Consider the following 10624-nt stretch of genomic DNA (forward strand, 5'->3'; position numbering starts at 1 on the left):
TTAATATCCTTGCCTGGTTTTGGTATTAGGGTTAAGCTTGCTTCATAATTATTTAAGTAGAATTGGTGATAGATCCTCTCTGAATGTTTCATAGAATTCAGCTGTGAAGTCATTTGGTCCAGGGCTATTCTTATGGGGAAGATTTTTATGACCTGTTCAATTTCTTCTTTTGTGATGTATCTGTTCAAGTGTTCTATATCTGTCCTTGCCATTCTGGGTAGTGCATTATTTGCTTTTTTATTATTATTAATTTTACTGAAAGTTTACAGAGACTTGGGGTTTCCATTTATTCATTGTTGCACTTTTCTCCCTGCCCACCCCCTCCCCATCAATTCACTCTTCTCTTTGAAAAGTAAAAGAAAAATTTTTTCATTGTTATACAATCCCTCCCCCCAAGATTGTTGTGCAACCTTCACTCTGGACTCCTGTCATGACAATAATACTTAATCATATATCCCTCTTATATAGTTCTCTCCCTCATCTGTTTCAATGCAGTATACTTTATCTATCCCCTGTTTCTCAGTCTTCACTCAAACCTGATGTCAGTCCTGTTTTACAACAGTGGCCATATGCAATATTTGTCCTTTGTGACTGAAATATTTCATTCAGCATAAAGTCCTCCAGGGTCACCCATTTTGTATAATATTTCATGAGTTCCTTGTATTTCAATGCAGCATAGTATTCCATTGTGTGAATATACCAGAGATTCTCTATCCAGAGCTTCTGTATCCATTCATTTGTTGATGGGCACTTGGGTTGTTTCCCATTTTTTGCTATTGTGAACAAAGCCACAATAGACATGGGTGTGCATATGTTTACTTGGGTGGTGGTCATGGTTTTGTTAGGGTTTGTTCCAGTAGTGGAATTGTTGGGTCAAATGGTATTTCTATTTGCAACTTTATGAGAAAGCGCCATACAGCCTTCCATAGTAGTTGCACAATTTTACATCCCCAAAAACAGTGAATAAGGGTTCCAGTTTCTCTGCAACGTGGCCAGCATTTGATGTTTGCTGTTCTGTTAAATTTTGGTATTCTGACTGGGGTAAGATGATATCTCATAGTTGTTTAGTCCATGATTTTCAAGGAATTTATCCATTTCCTCTAAGTTTTTTGATTTATCAGAGTATAGCTTTTCATAGTATTCAGATATTATCAATTTAATTTCATCTGGTTCTGTTGTGATGTCATTTCTATAATTTCTTTATAGAGTTATCTGTGTCTTTTTTTAAATTTGTCACTGGTTTTTCAATTCTACTGACCCTTTCAAAAAACCAGCTCCTTGTCTTATTGATGGTTTTAATTACTTTTCTGTTTTCTATCTTATTAATTTCAGTTCTTGTTCTTACCATTTCTTCTAGAGGCTGTAGGCTTAGATTGTTGTTCTTTTTCATTTTATGAAGGTGTTGAGTTAGATTTTTCTTCTTTCTTCTTTTTTTAATGTATACCTATTGTTACGAATTGTACCCTGAGGACTGCCTTAGCTTTGTCCTAGAGGTTTTGGTAAGTGGTATTTTCATTATCAATTTTTTACAAGGAACTTTTTTATTCCATTCTTTATTTCTTTTATAACCTAATCATGTTCTAGCAGAGAGTTATTAATTTTCCATGAGTGATTTTGTAAGTTTTAGCCTCCCGTGGTTATTTTCTAGTTTTATGGCATTGTGGTCTGAGAAGATATTTTGTATTATTTCAATGTTTTGAGGCTTGCTTTCTGTCCTAATATATGATCAATTCTTGAGACTGTACCATGTGCACTTGAAAAGAAAGTTAATTGAGTTTTCAATAGGTGCAGTACTCTGAATGCATGCACAAGGTCAAGGTGGCTAATGGTGTACTTTAGATCTTCTGCATCTTTGTTGAGTTTCTTTTGAGTTGAGCTATCCTGCGCTGATAGTGGTGTGTTGAAGTCTCCTACCACTGTTGTGGTGGTGTCTATTTTTTTTTCATCAATTTTGTTAACTGTTTTTAATATATTTTGCAGGAATTTGGTACATAAATGTTGACCAAGGTTATGTCTCTTTGATCTATTGTGCCTCTAATAGTATGTAATGCCAATCCTTATCTTTTATGATGTTTTTTATTCTTAAATATATTTAATAGAGGTTAGTACTGGCACTTTTGCTTTTTTATGGCTGCCATTTTTTGTATATTTATTCAAGCTATTAATTTTGAGTTTGTCTTTATTTGTTCAAGCTTTTAATTTTGACTCTGTCTTTCTCTCTCTTTTTTTTTTTTTCACATGTGTATTTTGTAGGCAACATATTGATGGGCTTTGTTTTTTCACCTATTCTGCTATTCTTTTTCTTTGGATTGACACATTTGGTTCATGCATATTAACTGTGATTATTGGCAGGCCAGTGGTTACTATTTCCATGTTACTGTGTTTCTTTTCCTGTTGTTTCTGGTTACTATGATCCATTCATTTTCTTTTGGCATCTCTGTGTGAAACACTCCACTTAAAATTTCTTGTTGTTTTAATCTTGTTTTCACAAATTCCTTAAGTTCCTTCTTTTTTGCAAAGGATCTAATTTCTCCTTCATATATGATGGAGAGCTTTGCTAGGTATAGGATCCGTGGCTGGCAATTTTTTACTTTCCATTTTCTGTATATGCCATCCCATTTTAATTGAGCTTGTATGGTTTCTGCTGAGAAATCAGGACGTAATCGAATTGTTTTCCCTTTGTAGGTGACTCTTTGTTTTTCTTGCACCGCTTTTAGAATTCTGTCCCTAATTTGGAGAATTTTACTAAGATAGGTCTTGATGTTTTTTCTTTTTGGGTCTATTCTATTTGGTGTTTTCTGTGCTTCTTGAATGTGGATTTCACAGTTCTTCAACATTCCTGGGAAGTTTTCTTCTAGTCCATTTTCCATAATTTTCTCTGTGACTTGCCTATTACTCCCATGTTCTTGAACTCCAATCATATGTATGTTGTTCCTTTTGATGTCATCTCACATTATTCTATTGTTTTCTTCATTCTCCTTACATCACATCTCTCATTTTTCTTCTGTTTCCCATGAGGTTCTTGTCTTACAGCTCACTGATTTTCTGTTCCATCTCTTTAGTTCTTTTTTTTTTTTTCTTTCCTCTACAAGCATGTTGGACGCTTCTGCCATTTCAGTCTTGATATTCTGGATTGCATTTCCATGCTTTTCTGTTGTTTCCAGTACTGTGTTGGCTGTACCCTCTCTGTCTTTGACAATTTTTTTTTTTTTTCGTTTTTGTACCTCTTTATCTATGCGCTCAATTCTTTCTTCCATCTTTTGAATTTTCTTCCATAGCTACTCAGGTTGCACCTCATCAATATATTTTTTCTGGACTGTTGTCTCTGAGGTATTTGCTCTCTTAGTGACTTGATGTTATTGTCATTAAGTGCCATCGAGTCGCAGGTGATTCATAGCGACCCTATGAAGGAGAGTCCTCAACACTTGTGTGTCTCTCATCCTCTCTCCAGGTTCATAGGGTTTCCAGAGGCAAGCTATTATGGAAGTGGATGCTGCTCCTGCTTCCAATATAATGACCCAGGACACGTAAATGTTTTGTGAAGGATCTCTGTATTTGTGCTTCCTTCTTGATCCAAGGCCCTATGGGCCTGACAGTAGTGTTTCTTTCAAAGTGTCTGAATGTCAAACAGGGAAGCCTGTTGTTTCCTTCCAGAAATGGCATCTAGACCCAGTTTGAGTTGTCCTGTACCCTTCCGCTTGAGCTTCAGGAGTCCCAAGTGGTGTACAGAGAGAGCAGCGTTTCCCTCAAAGTACCTGAATGCAAAACCGGGAAGCCTTTTGTTTCCTTTCCAGAAATGACATTTAAGCCCAGTTCAAGCTGTCCCATACACTCCTATTTGAGCTTAAGGAATCCCATGTGGTGTATCTACAGAGAAGTGTTTCCCCAAAGTACCGTTTTCTCTACTCTATGAGACAGTCCTATGACGGGTCCTTAACATCACTCTTGTACTAGCTGCAGGTGATGTCTGGGCAAAATGGAAGGTTCAAGGTAGAGAGAAGGCATTGGTGTGGCTCCATCCAAGGGATACTGGCTGGTTCTACTACTGGGCCTCTCCTTTCCGCTATGACAGATGGGGATGTGTGCCACTCACAAACAGACCTTAAAGGCAAATGGGCCAAAATGGCAGATGTGAGGTGGAGGGAAGGCATGGGTGTGGCTCTGTCCAAAGGAGGTGGGCTAGACCCACTGCCAAGCCTTCCCTCTACTCTGAGTCAGTCCAGTGGCAGGTCTTGACTTCATTCTTTTACTAAGTGCAGGTGATGTCTTGACAGGATATTGCATATTGTTGATCTCCTTTCTTTTTTGGAGGGCAGAGCGAGGGCCAAAGGGGAAGTGTGACACTCACAAACAAAGCTGGAATCTAAAGGGCCATAAGGGTGGGCGTGAAGTTGAAGAAAGGTGTGGATATGGATCCATCCAAGGAAGACAATTCATCTAGTTATGGCAGAAAACGTGTAAACACTCAGCCAATATTGGAGATTAATAAACCTTTTATTATGTGCAGGTCAAGAATGTCAGCTATTGGCCCAAACTGTTCTGACTCCGAGGGGAGGCAAAGATTGGGTTTATATAGAGAGATTGGGCATGGGGATTACACAAAGTTCACTGAGGTTGGCAGTTGAGATTTCTTCCCATTTGAGAGTCATTATTGTTTTTGACTTTTCATGAGTGTCCATGTCCCAGGCCAGATACAAGATATAGTCAGGGAGTAGTAATCAAGTTGACTCAGCCTGTACTGGAAAACATAAATCTCAACAACATATATTATTGCCAAAATTATTGAAGCATACATTTCTTAAAATGGCTGTTAGAACAAAATGGCTTCCTGATGCTGATATATAAAATGGCTTCTTCAATGCTTAGTATTTAAGCTGCTACTACATTCCCCCCCCTGTTTGTATACACTCAAATCACTAAGTGAGCATTAGAGTCCTTAATTACTAGGGGCTTATAATACTGAGGTAAAAATGGAAGTTTAATAGACTCAGTCTGAGTTTGAGCAGACTGGATTATGTGATTAAGGATATACAACCTAAATAGGAAGAGTAGGAACATAAGTATCAGGGGTCTTGAGGTTCCAGTGAGTAAGAAAGTTAACTAGGGATTCCAATTAAACATTTTCTGATATTAAGACTGTTTGGGTTCTTATCCTATCGGGCTTTGACGTCATTTGTTATTTTTTGCAGAATATTAATAATAACACTTGACTGATTGGCAAAAAAAGCAATAGGTTTCTCTTAAAGTAACACACAATCCCTCTGAGAGAGAAACAAGAAATGTAAACTTTGTCAGTTCTTGAGTATAACTTTGGCTAGGAATTTAACTTAGTTATGCAGAAGGTGCATCTGATACAGACCATGGTCTTTGCAATCACTGGACAATGACTAGGGATGATAGAAGCAAAATTGATGCCTTTGAGCTGTGGTGCTAGAGAAGAGTATTGAGAACAAACTAGTTCATCCTGGAGAAGGTGAAACCAGGATGCTCCTTGGAGGCAAGGGTTCTGAAACATCCTCTGACATACTTTGGTACTTTGAACATGTTGCAAGGAGGGATCAGTCCCTCGTTGGAGAGGGACATCATACTTGGCAAGGTAGAGGGACAGTGCAGGAGAGGAAGACCCTCAATGAGATAGATTTATTCAGTGACTTAGGTAATAGGGGTAGGTGTGTCAGAGACAATAAGATTGGCACAAGACAGAGCAGAGTTTAGGGCTGTTGTACAAAGAATCGTTATGAGTAGCAGGAGACTCAAAGGCACATAACAACAACACATGCATAAGGGAAACGGTACACTGAACGAAGTCTGTTAAGATATTTCTTTTAACTAGTGCTGTAGTAGATAGCTGCTGCTCCTCTGGCAATACTGAGACCTGAAAGAATAGGTATTACAAGGAAGGTGTGTTTGGCAACATGGAGGCTTGACAGATTAATAAATTTTAGCTGTTCTTGGCCACTACAAACATACATTTGAGAGAGAACTTAAACAAAGACATATACAATAGGCCTGGTTAGTAAGTGATCTTTGAAGACACTTCGTCAGGCTATCTGTACAAGTTAGCTAAGTGCTATTAGTGGCAAAATAGGTTAGGGAAGTATCAAGAATGACAGTTTTCATACATACTCACAGATTGTAGAGTGACCTAGCACTTAAGCAAAGCCAGTAATTAGAAACAAGTCCAGGATGGGTCATGTTGAGAACAGGTGCATTGGAGAGAATATGGAGACCAGAATGGGCAGCAGGATTCAGCCAGTAGCTGGTGATGAGAGAAAGGAGGAGCGCTGGATAGAGTAGGGTGCTGGTTGAAAAGAGGATCTTCCAATTCAGCAAATTTTCCAATAGATTTTACAACTGTCTCTGCATGATATAGTTGACGTTGACTGGTGAACGTTAGCTGGAGTGGTGTACTTTTGTTAATCATGGGTTAACAGTTCACTTTGGTGACCCAGGTGCTGCTTTCACTTATGATAAATGAATCTTGGAATTTTTAGTACAGTGGGAGTAGTCAGGATAACTTGCCACGGTCTTATTTACACAGTCTGCAAAACTTTTATATTTTAATAAGAACTGACTTTTTTGGCTGAAATGCAGTCCAGGCTAAACAAGTAAGATGAACAGGGAGGTTGGGTAAGATAAATACTTTCGTTATTATATCTAGTATGATAGGAAAGGCAAGTTAAAATTTTGTAAGCAAGTATTTAAGGGACTGGCTTGAGTACACATAAATAATACTGAGAAAAAAAATTTATTAATTAATTTTTTTAAATTTTTTTTACAAAACAACTTTCATTTATGTTTATTCTTATTAATTAATTTTAATGAAAGTCTATAGAGTCTTTGGATTTCCATTCATTCATTGTTACAATTTTCCCCTGCCCCCCTCAGTTCGCTCTTCTCTTTGAAAAGTAAAAGAAAAATTCTTTCATTGTTACACAATTCCTCCCCTCAAGTCCACTCTACTATGCAGCCTTCATTCTGGACTCCTGTCATGACAACAATACCCAATCAAAAATTTTACATAATTCTTTTTCCTAATTTTTATGCTTCTGCCAACATTGAAACAATATTGTTGCTAACATTGAAATAATAATGCCAATATTATTTGCCAATTGTAAAATAAATCTGAAACCTTAATTAATAAGATTTACATAATAGATCTGGCTCGATTTCTTGGCATAAGTTTACTACGGTGTTTTTAATGGTTCTGTTAATTTTTTTTTAACTTGTCCTGAACTCTGAGTCTTATCGGTGGGTTGTATGCAGATTTCAGGTGACACCTATATCTTAAGAGAAAGTTTGGTAGAATTCAGACATAAATTCCGGGCCATTAGCTGAGCCAACTGACAGGGGCAACCCATACTAAAGAAGCTGTAAAAAAGTTTTACAATTTCTTTAGCCATCTTGGCGCATGTAGGAGAGCTTGAACTTAGCCAGAAAAGGCTACAATAAGATATTTATAATTGAGAGAAACCGGCTTGAGTTCAATAAAACTAACTTTTATAAGTTGTCTGGCTACAGTTTTGCATAAATCTCCTCGTGTTTGTCAGGTTTTAACATCTTTTTACTAAGGTAAGTTTTGATGGTTCACACATTTGAACCGTCAAAACTTAAATGTGTGAAACAAATTGTACCAAGATATCTGGAGAACGACCACTTGGCCAACTGACTGGAAGAGATCGATATTTGTTCATATCCCAAAGAAAGGTGACCCAACAGAATGTGGAAACTACAGAACAATCTCACTGATTTCACATGCAAGCAAGATTTTACTGAAGATTACCCAAAAACGACTGGAACAACACATCAACAGAGAACTACCAGAAGTCCAGGCTGGGTTTAGAAGGGGTCGTGGTACTAGAGATATTGTAGCTGATGTTAGATGGATCTTGGCTGAAAGCAGGAAATACCAGAGGAATGCCTATCTGTGTTTCATTGAATATGCAAAGGCATTTGACTGTGTAGATCATAACAAACTATGGCTGACTCTGAGAAGAATGGGAATCCCAGAACCCTTGATTGTTCTAACGCGAAACTTATACTTGGACCAGGAGGCAGTCGTCAGAACAGAGCAAGGGAACACGGCATGGTTCAAAATTGGGAAGGGCGTACGCCAGGGATGCATCCTATCTCCATACCTTTTCAACCGATATGCAGAACAGATTATCCGGGAGGCTGGGCTCTACGAGGAGAAATGTGGGGTCAAGATTGGTGGACGATTTATCAACAATCTGTGTTATGCGGATGACACAACCCTGCTTGCTGAAACTGAAGAGGACCTGAAGCGCCTGCTGCAGAGTGTCAAGGACTGCAGCCTACAATATGGATTGAGGCTGATTATCAAGAAGACAAAGATTCTCACCACTGAACCAAGTGGCAGCATCAGGATGGATGGTGAAGAGATTGAGATTGTACACAGCTTTTGTTTGCTTGGCTCCACAGTCAACAGTCTTGGCACCAGCAGCCAGGAAATTAAAAGGCGCATTGCCATGGGAAAATCTGCTGTTAGGGACCTCTCCAAAGTACTGAAGAGCAATGGTGTCTCTCTGGAGACTAAGGTGCGTCTGATACAGGCTATGGTCTTCCCAATCACTTGTTATGCATCAGAGAGTTGGACAATGACCAAGGAGGATAGAAGGAGAATTGATGCCTTTGAGCTGTGGTGCTGGAGAAGAGTATTGAGAGTACCATGGACTGCTAGGAAAACAAACAGATTTGTCCTGGAAAGGGTTAAACCATGGAGGCAAGGATTCTGAGGCTCCATCTAACCTACTCTGGACATGTTGTGAGGAGAGACCGGTGGAGAGGGACATCATGCTTGGGAGGGTGGAGGGACAGCGCAGGAGAGGAAGGCCCTCTATGAGGTGGATAATTGGAATGGGAGTGTCAGAGACAGTGCGATTGGCACAGGACAGAGCGGAGTTTAGGGCTGTTGTACATAGGGTAACTATGAGTCGCAGGTGACTGGACGGCACATAACAACAACAACAACAACAAGTTTTGATGGGTTTTGTTTGTTTTCCAAAGAGTTTTTTAGCTTTAGAATAGTCAACATTGTTTGGCAAAAGAGGGGCCAAAAGGATTTGGAGGTGCAGTGGGCCTTCAGCGCTGAGAGGAGCCTGCCAAACCAAGGTTTTTTCGTGGTATTTTTGTTCTTGTTGTTTGGGTTTTTTTGTTGTTGTTGTTATTGTTGTTACAGGTTCTTCTCAGGTACAGTGTCTTTGGCAGTGTCATCTTTGACATCAGTCACAAAGCTTGTAGGAGGTTTAAAAGTTCAGAAGCATTTTTAACAGTTTTTGTAGTGGCAGTAAGAGACTCTTTGTAGAGTGCTCTATGCACATGCACAATTGCAAAGGCATAACGGCTGTCGGAATAAATGTTAACCGTCTTACCTTCACCCCACTGGAGTGCCTAAAACAGAGTGATAAGTTCAGACCTTTTGGGCTGAAGTTCCTTGGGGTAGGCTTTCAGCATCAATAGTGGTGACTGCAGCTCCAATTTTCTGAGTTCTATTATCAAAAAAATTGGTGCCATCTGTGAACAAAGTTTCTGCATCTGGGAAGGGACAGTCTTTAAGATCTATTCTGGAGGAATAAACAGTATCAAGAACTTGTTCACTCCTCAGTCGCCTCGCCGCTCGCCGCACTCGGCGTCCGCTCGTCACCGCTGCCTGACGTGGTTTCCTTGACGACCTCGTGGACCTGACAGGCCGGGAGGACCCTCCAACGTGGACCGCATGACATGCTGCCGAGCGCGGCCTCCCTCGAGCGGCCGCCGGAACTGCAGGGCTACCAGCATGTCTGCTGCAAATTCTGAGACTCAGAACTCAACAATCTCCAGAGAGGCCAGCACTCAGTCCTCATCAGTCACAACCAGCTAAGGCTATGTTTTACCAGAAGGAAAAATAATGCCAAACACTGTTTTTGTTGGTGGAATTGATGTTAGGATGGATGAAACTGAGATTAGAAGTTCCTTTGCTAGATACGGTTCTGTAAAAGAAGTGAAAATAATCACGGATAGAACTGGTGTGTCCAAAGGCTATGGATTTGTCTCATTTTATAATGATGTGGGTGTGCAGAAGATAGTAGATTCACAGATAAATTTCCATGGTAAAAAGCTGAAACTGGGCCCTGCAATCAGGAAGCAAAATTTATGTGCTTATCATGTGCAGTCACGTCCTTTGGTTTTTAATCCTCCACCACCACCACAGTTTCAGAGTGTTTGGAGTAGTCAAAACACTGAGACTTACATGCCACCTCTAGCTGTGATGAATCCTATAACTCAATATGTTCAGGCATATCCTCCTTACCCAAGTTCACCAGTTCAAGTCATCACTGGATATCAACTGCCTGTATATAATTATCAGATGCCACCACAGTGGCCTACGGGGGAACAAAGAAGCTATGTTATACCACCGTCTTACGCAGCTATTAACTACCACTGTAATGAAGTCGATCCAGGAGTTGATACTCTGCCAAGTGCGTGTTCAGTTCATGAAGCTGCCCCATCCACTGGCAGGGGCCCACAAAAGAAGTCAGTGGACCGGAGCATTCAGACGGTGATATCTTGTCTGTGTAATCCAGAGAGCCGACTGAGAAATGCCCTTGTTACCCAAGATGACGAT

General features: G+C 39.8%; 1 pseudogene; it reads left to right on the plus strand.

The window, feature by feature from the left end:
- The first annotated feature begins 9796 nt into the window (after positions 1-9796).
- LOC102854114 lies at positions 9797-10624 on the plus strand (annotated as a pseudogene).

This window comes from Elephantulus edwardii, unplaced genomic scaffold (genome assembly GCF_000299155.1).
Source record: "Elephantulus edwardii isolate Elephantulus edwardi_28Jun2011 unplaced genomic scaffold, EleEdw1.0 scaffold00310, whole genome shotgun sequence".
NCBI classification, from domain to species: domain Eukaryota; kingdom Metazoa; phylum Chordata; class Mammalia; order Macroscelidea; family Macroscelididae; genus Elephantulus; species Elephantulus edwardii.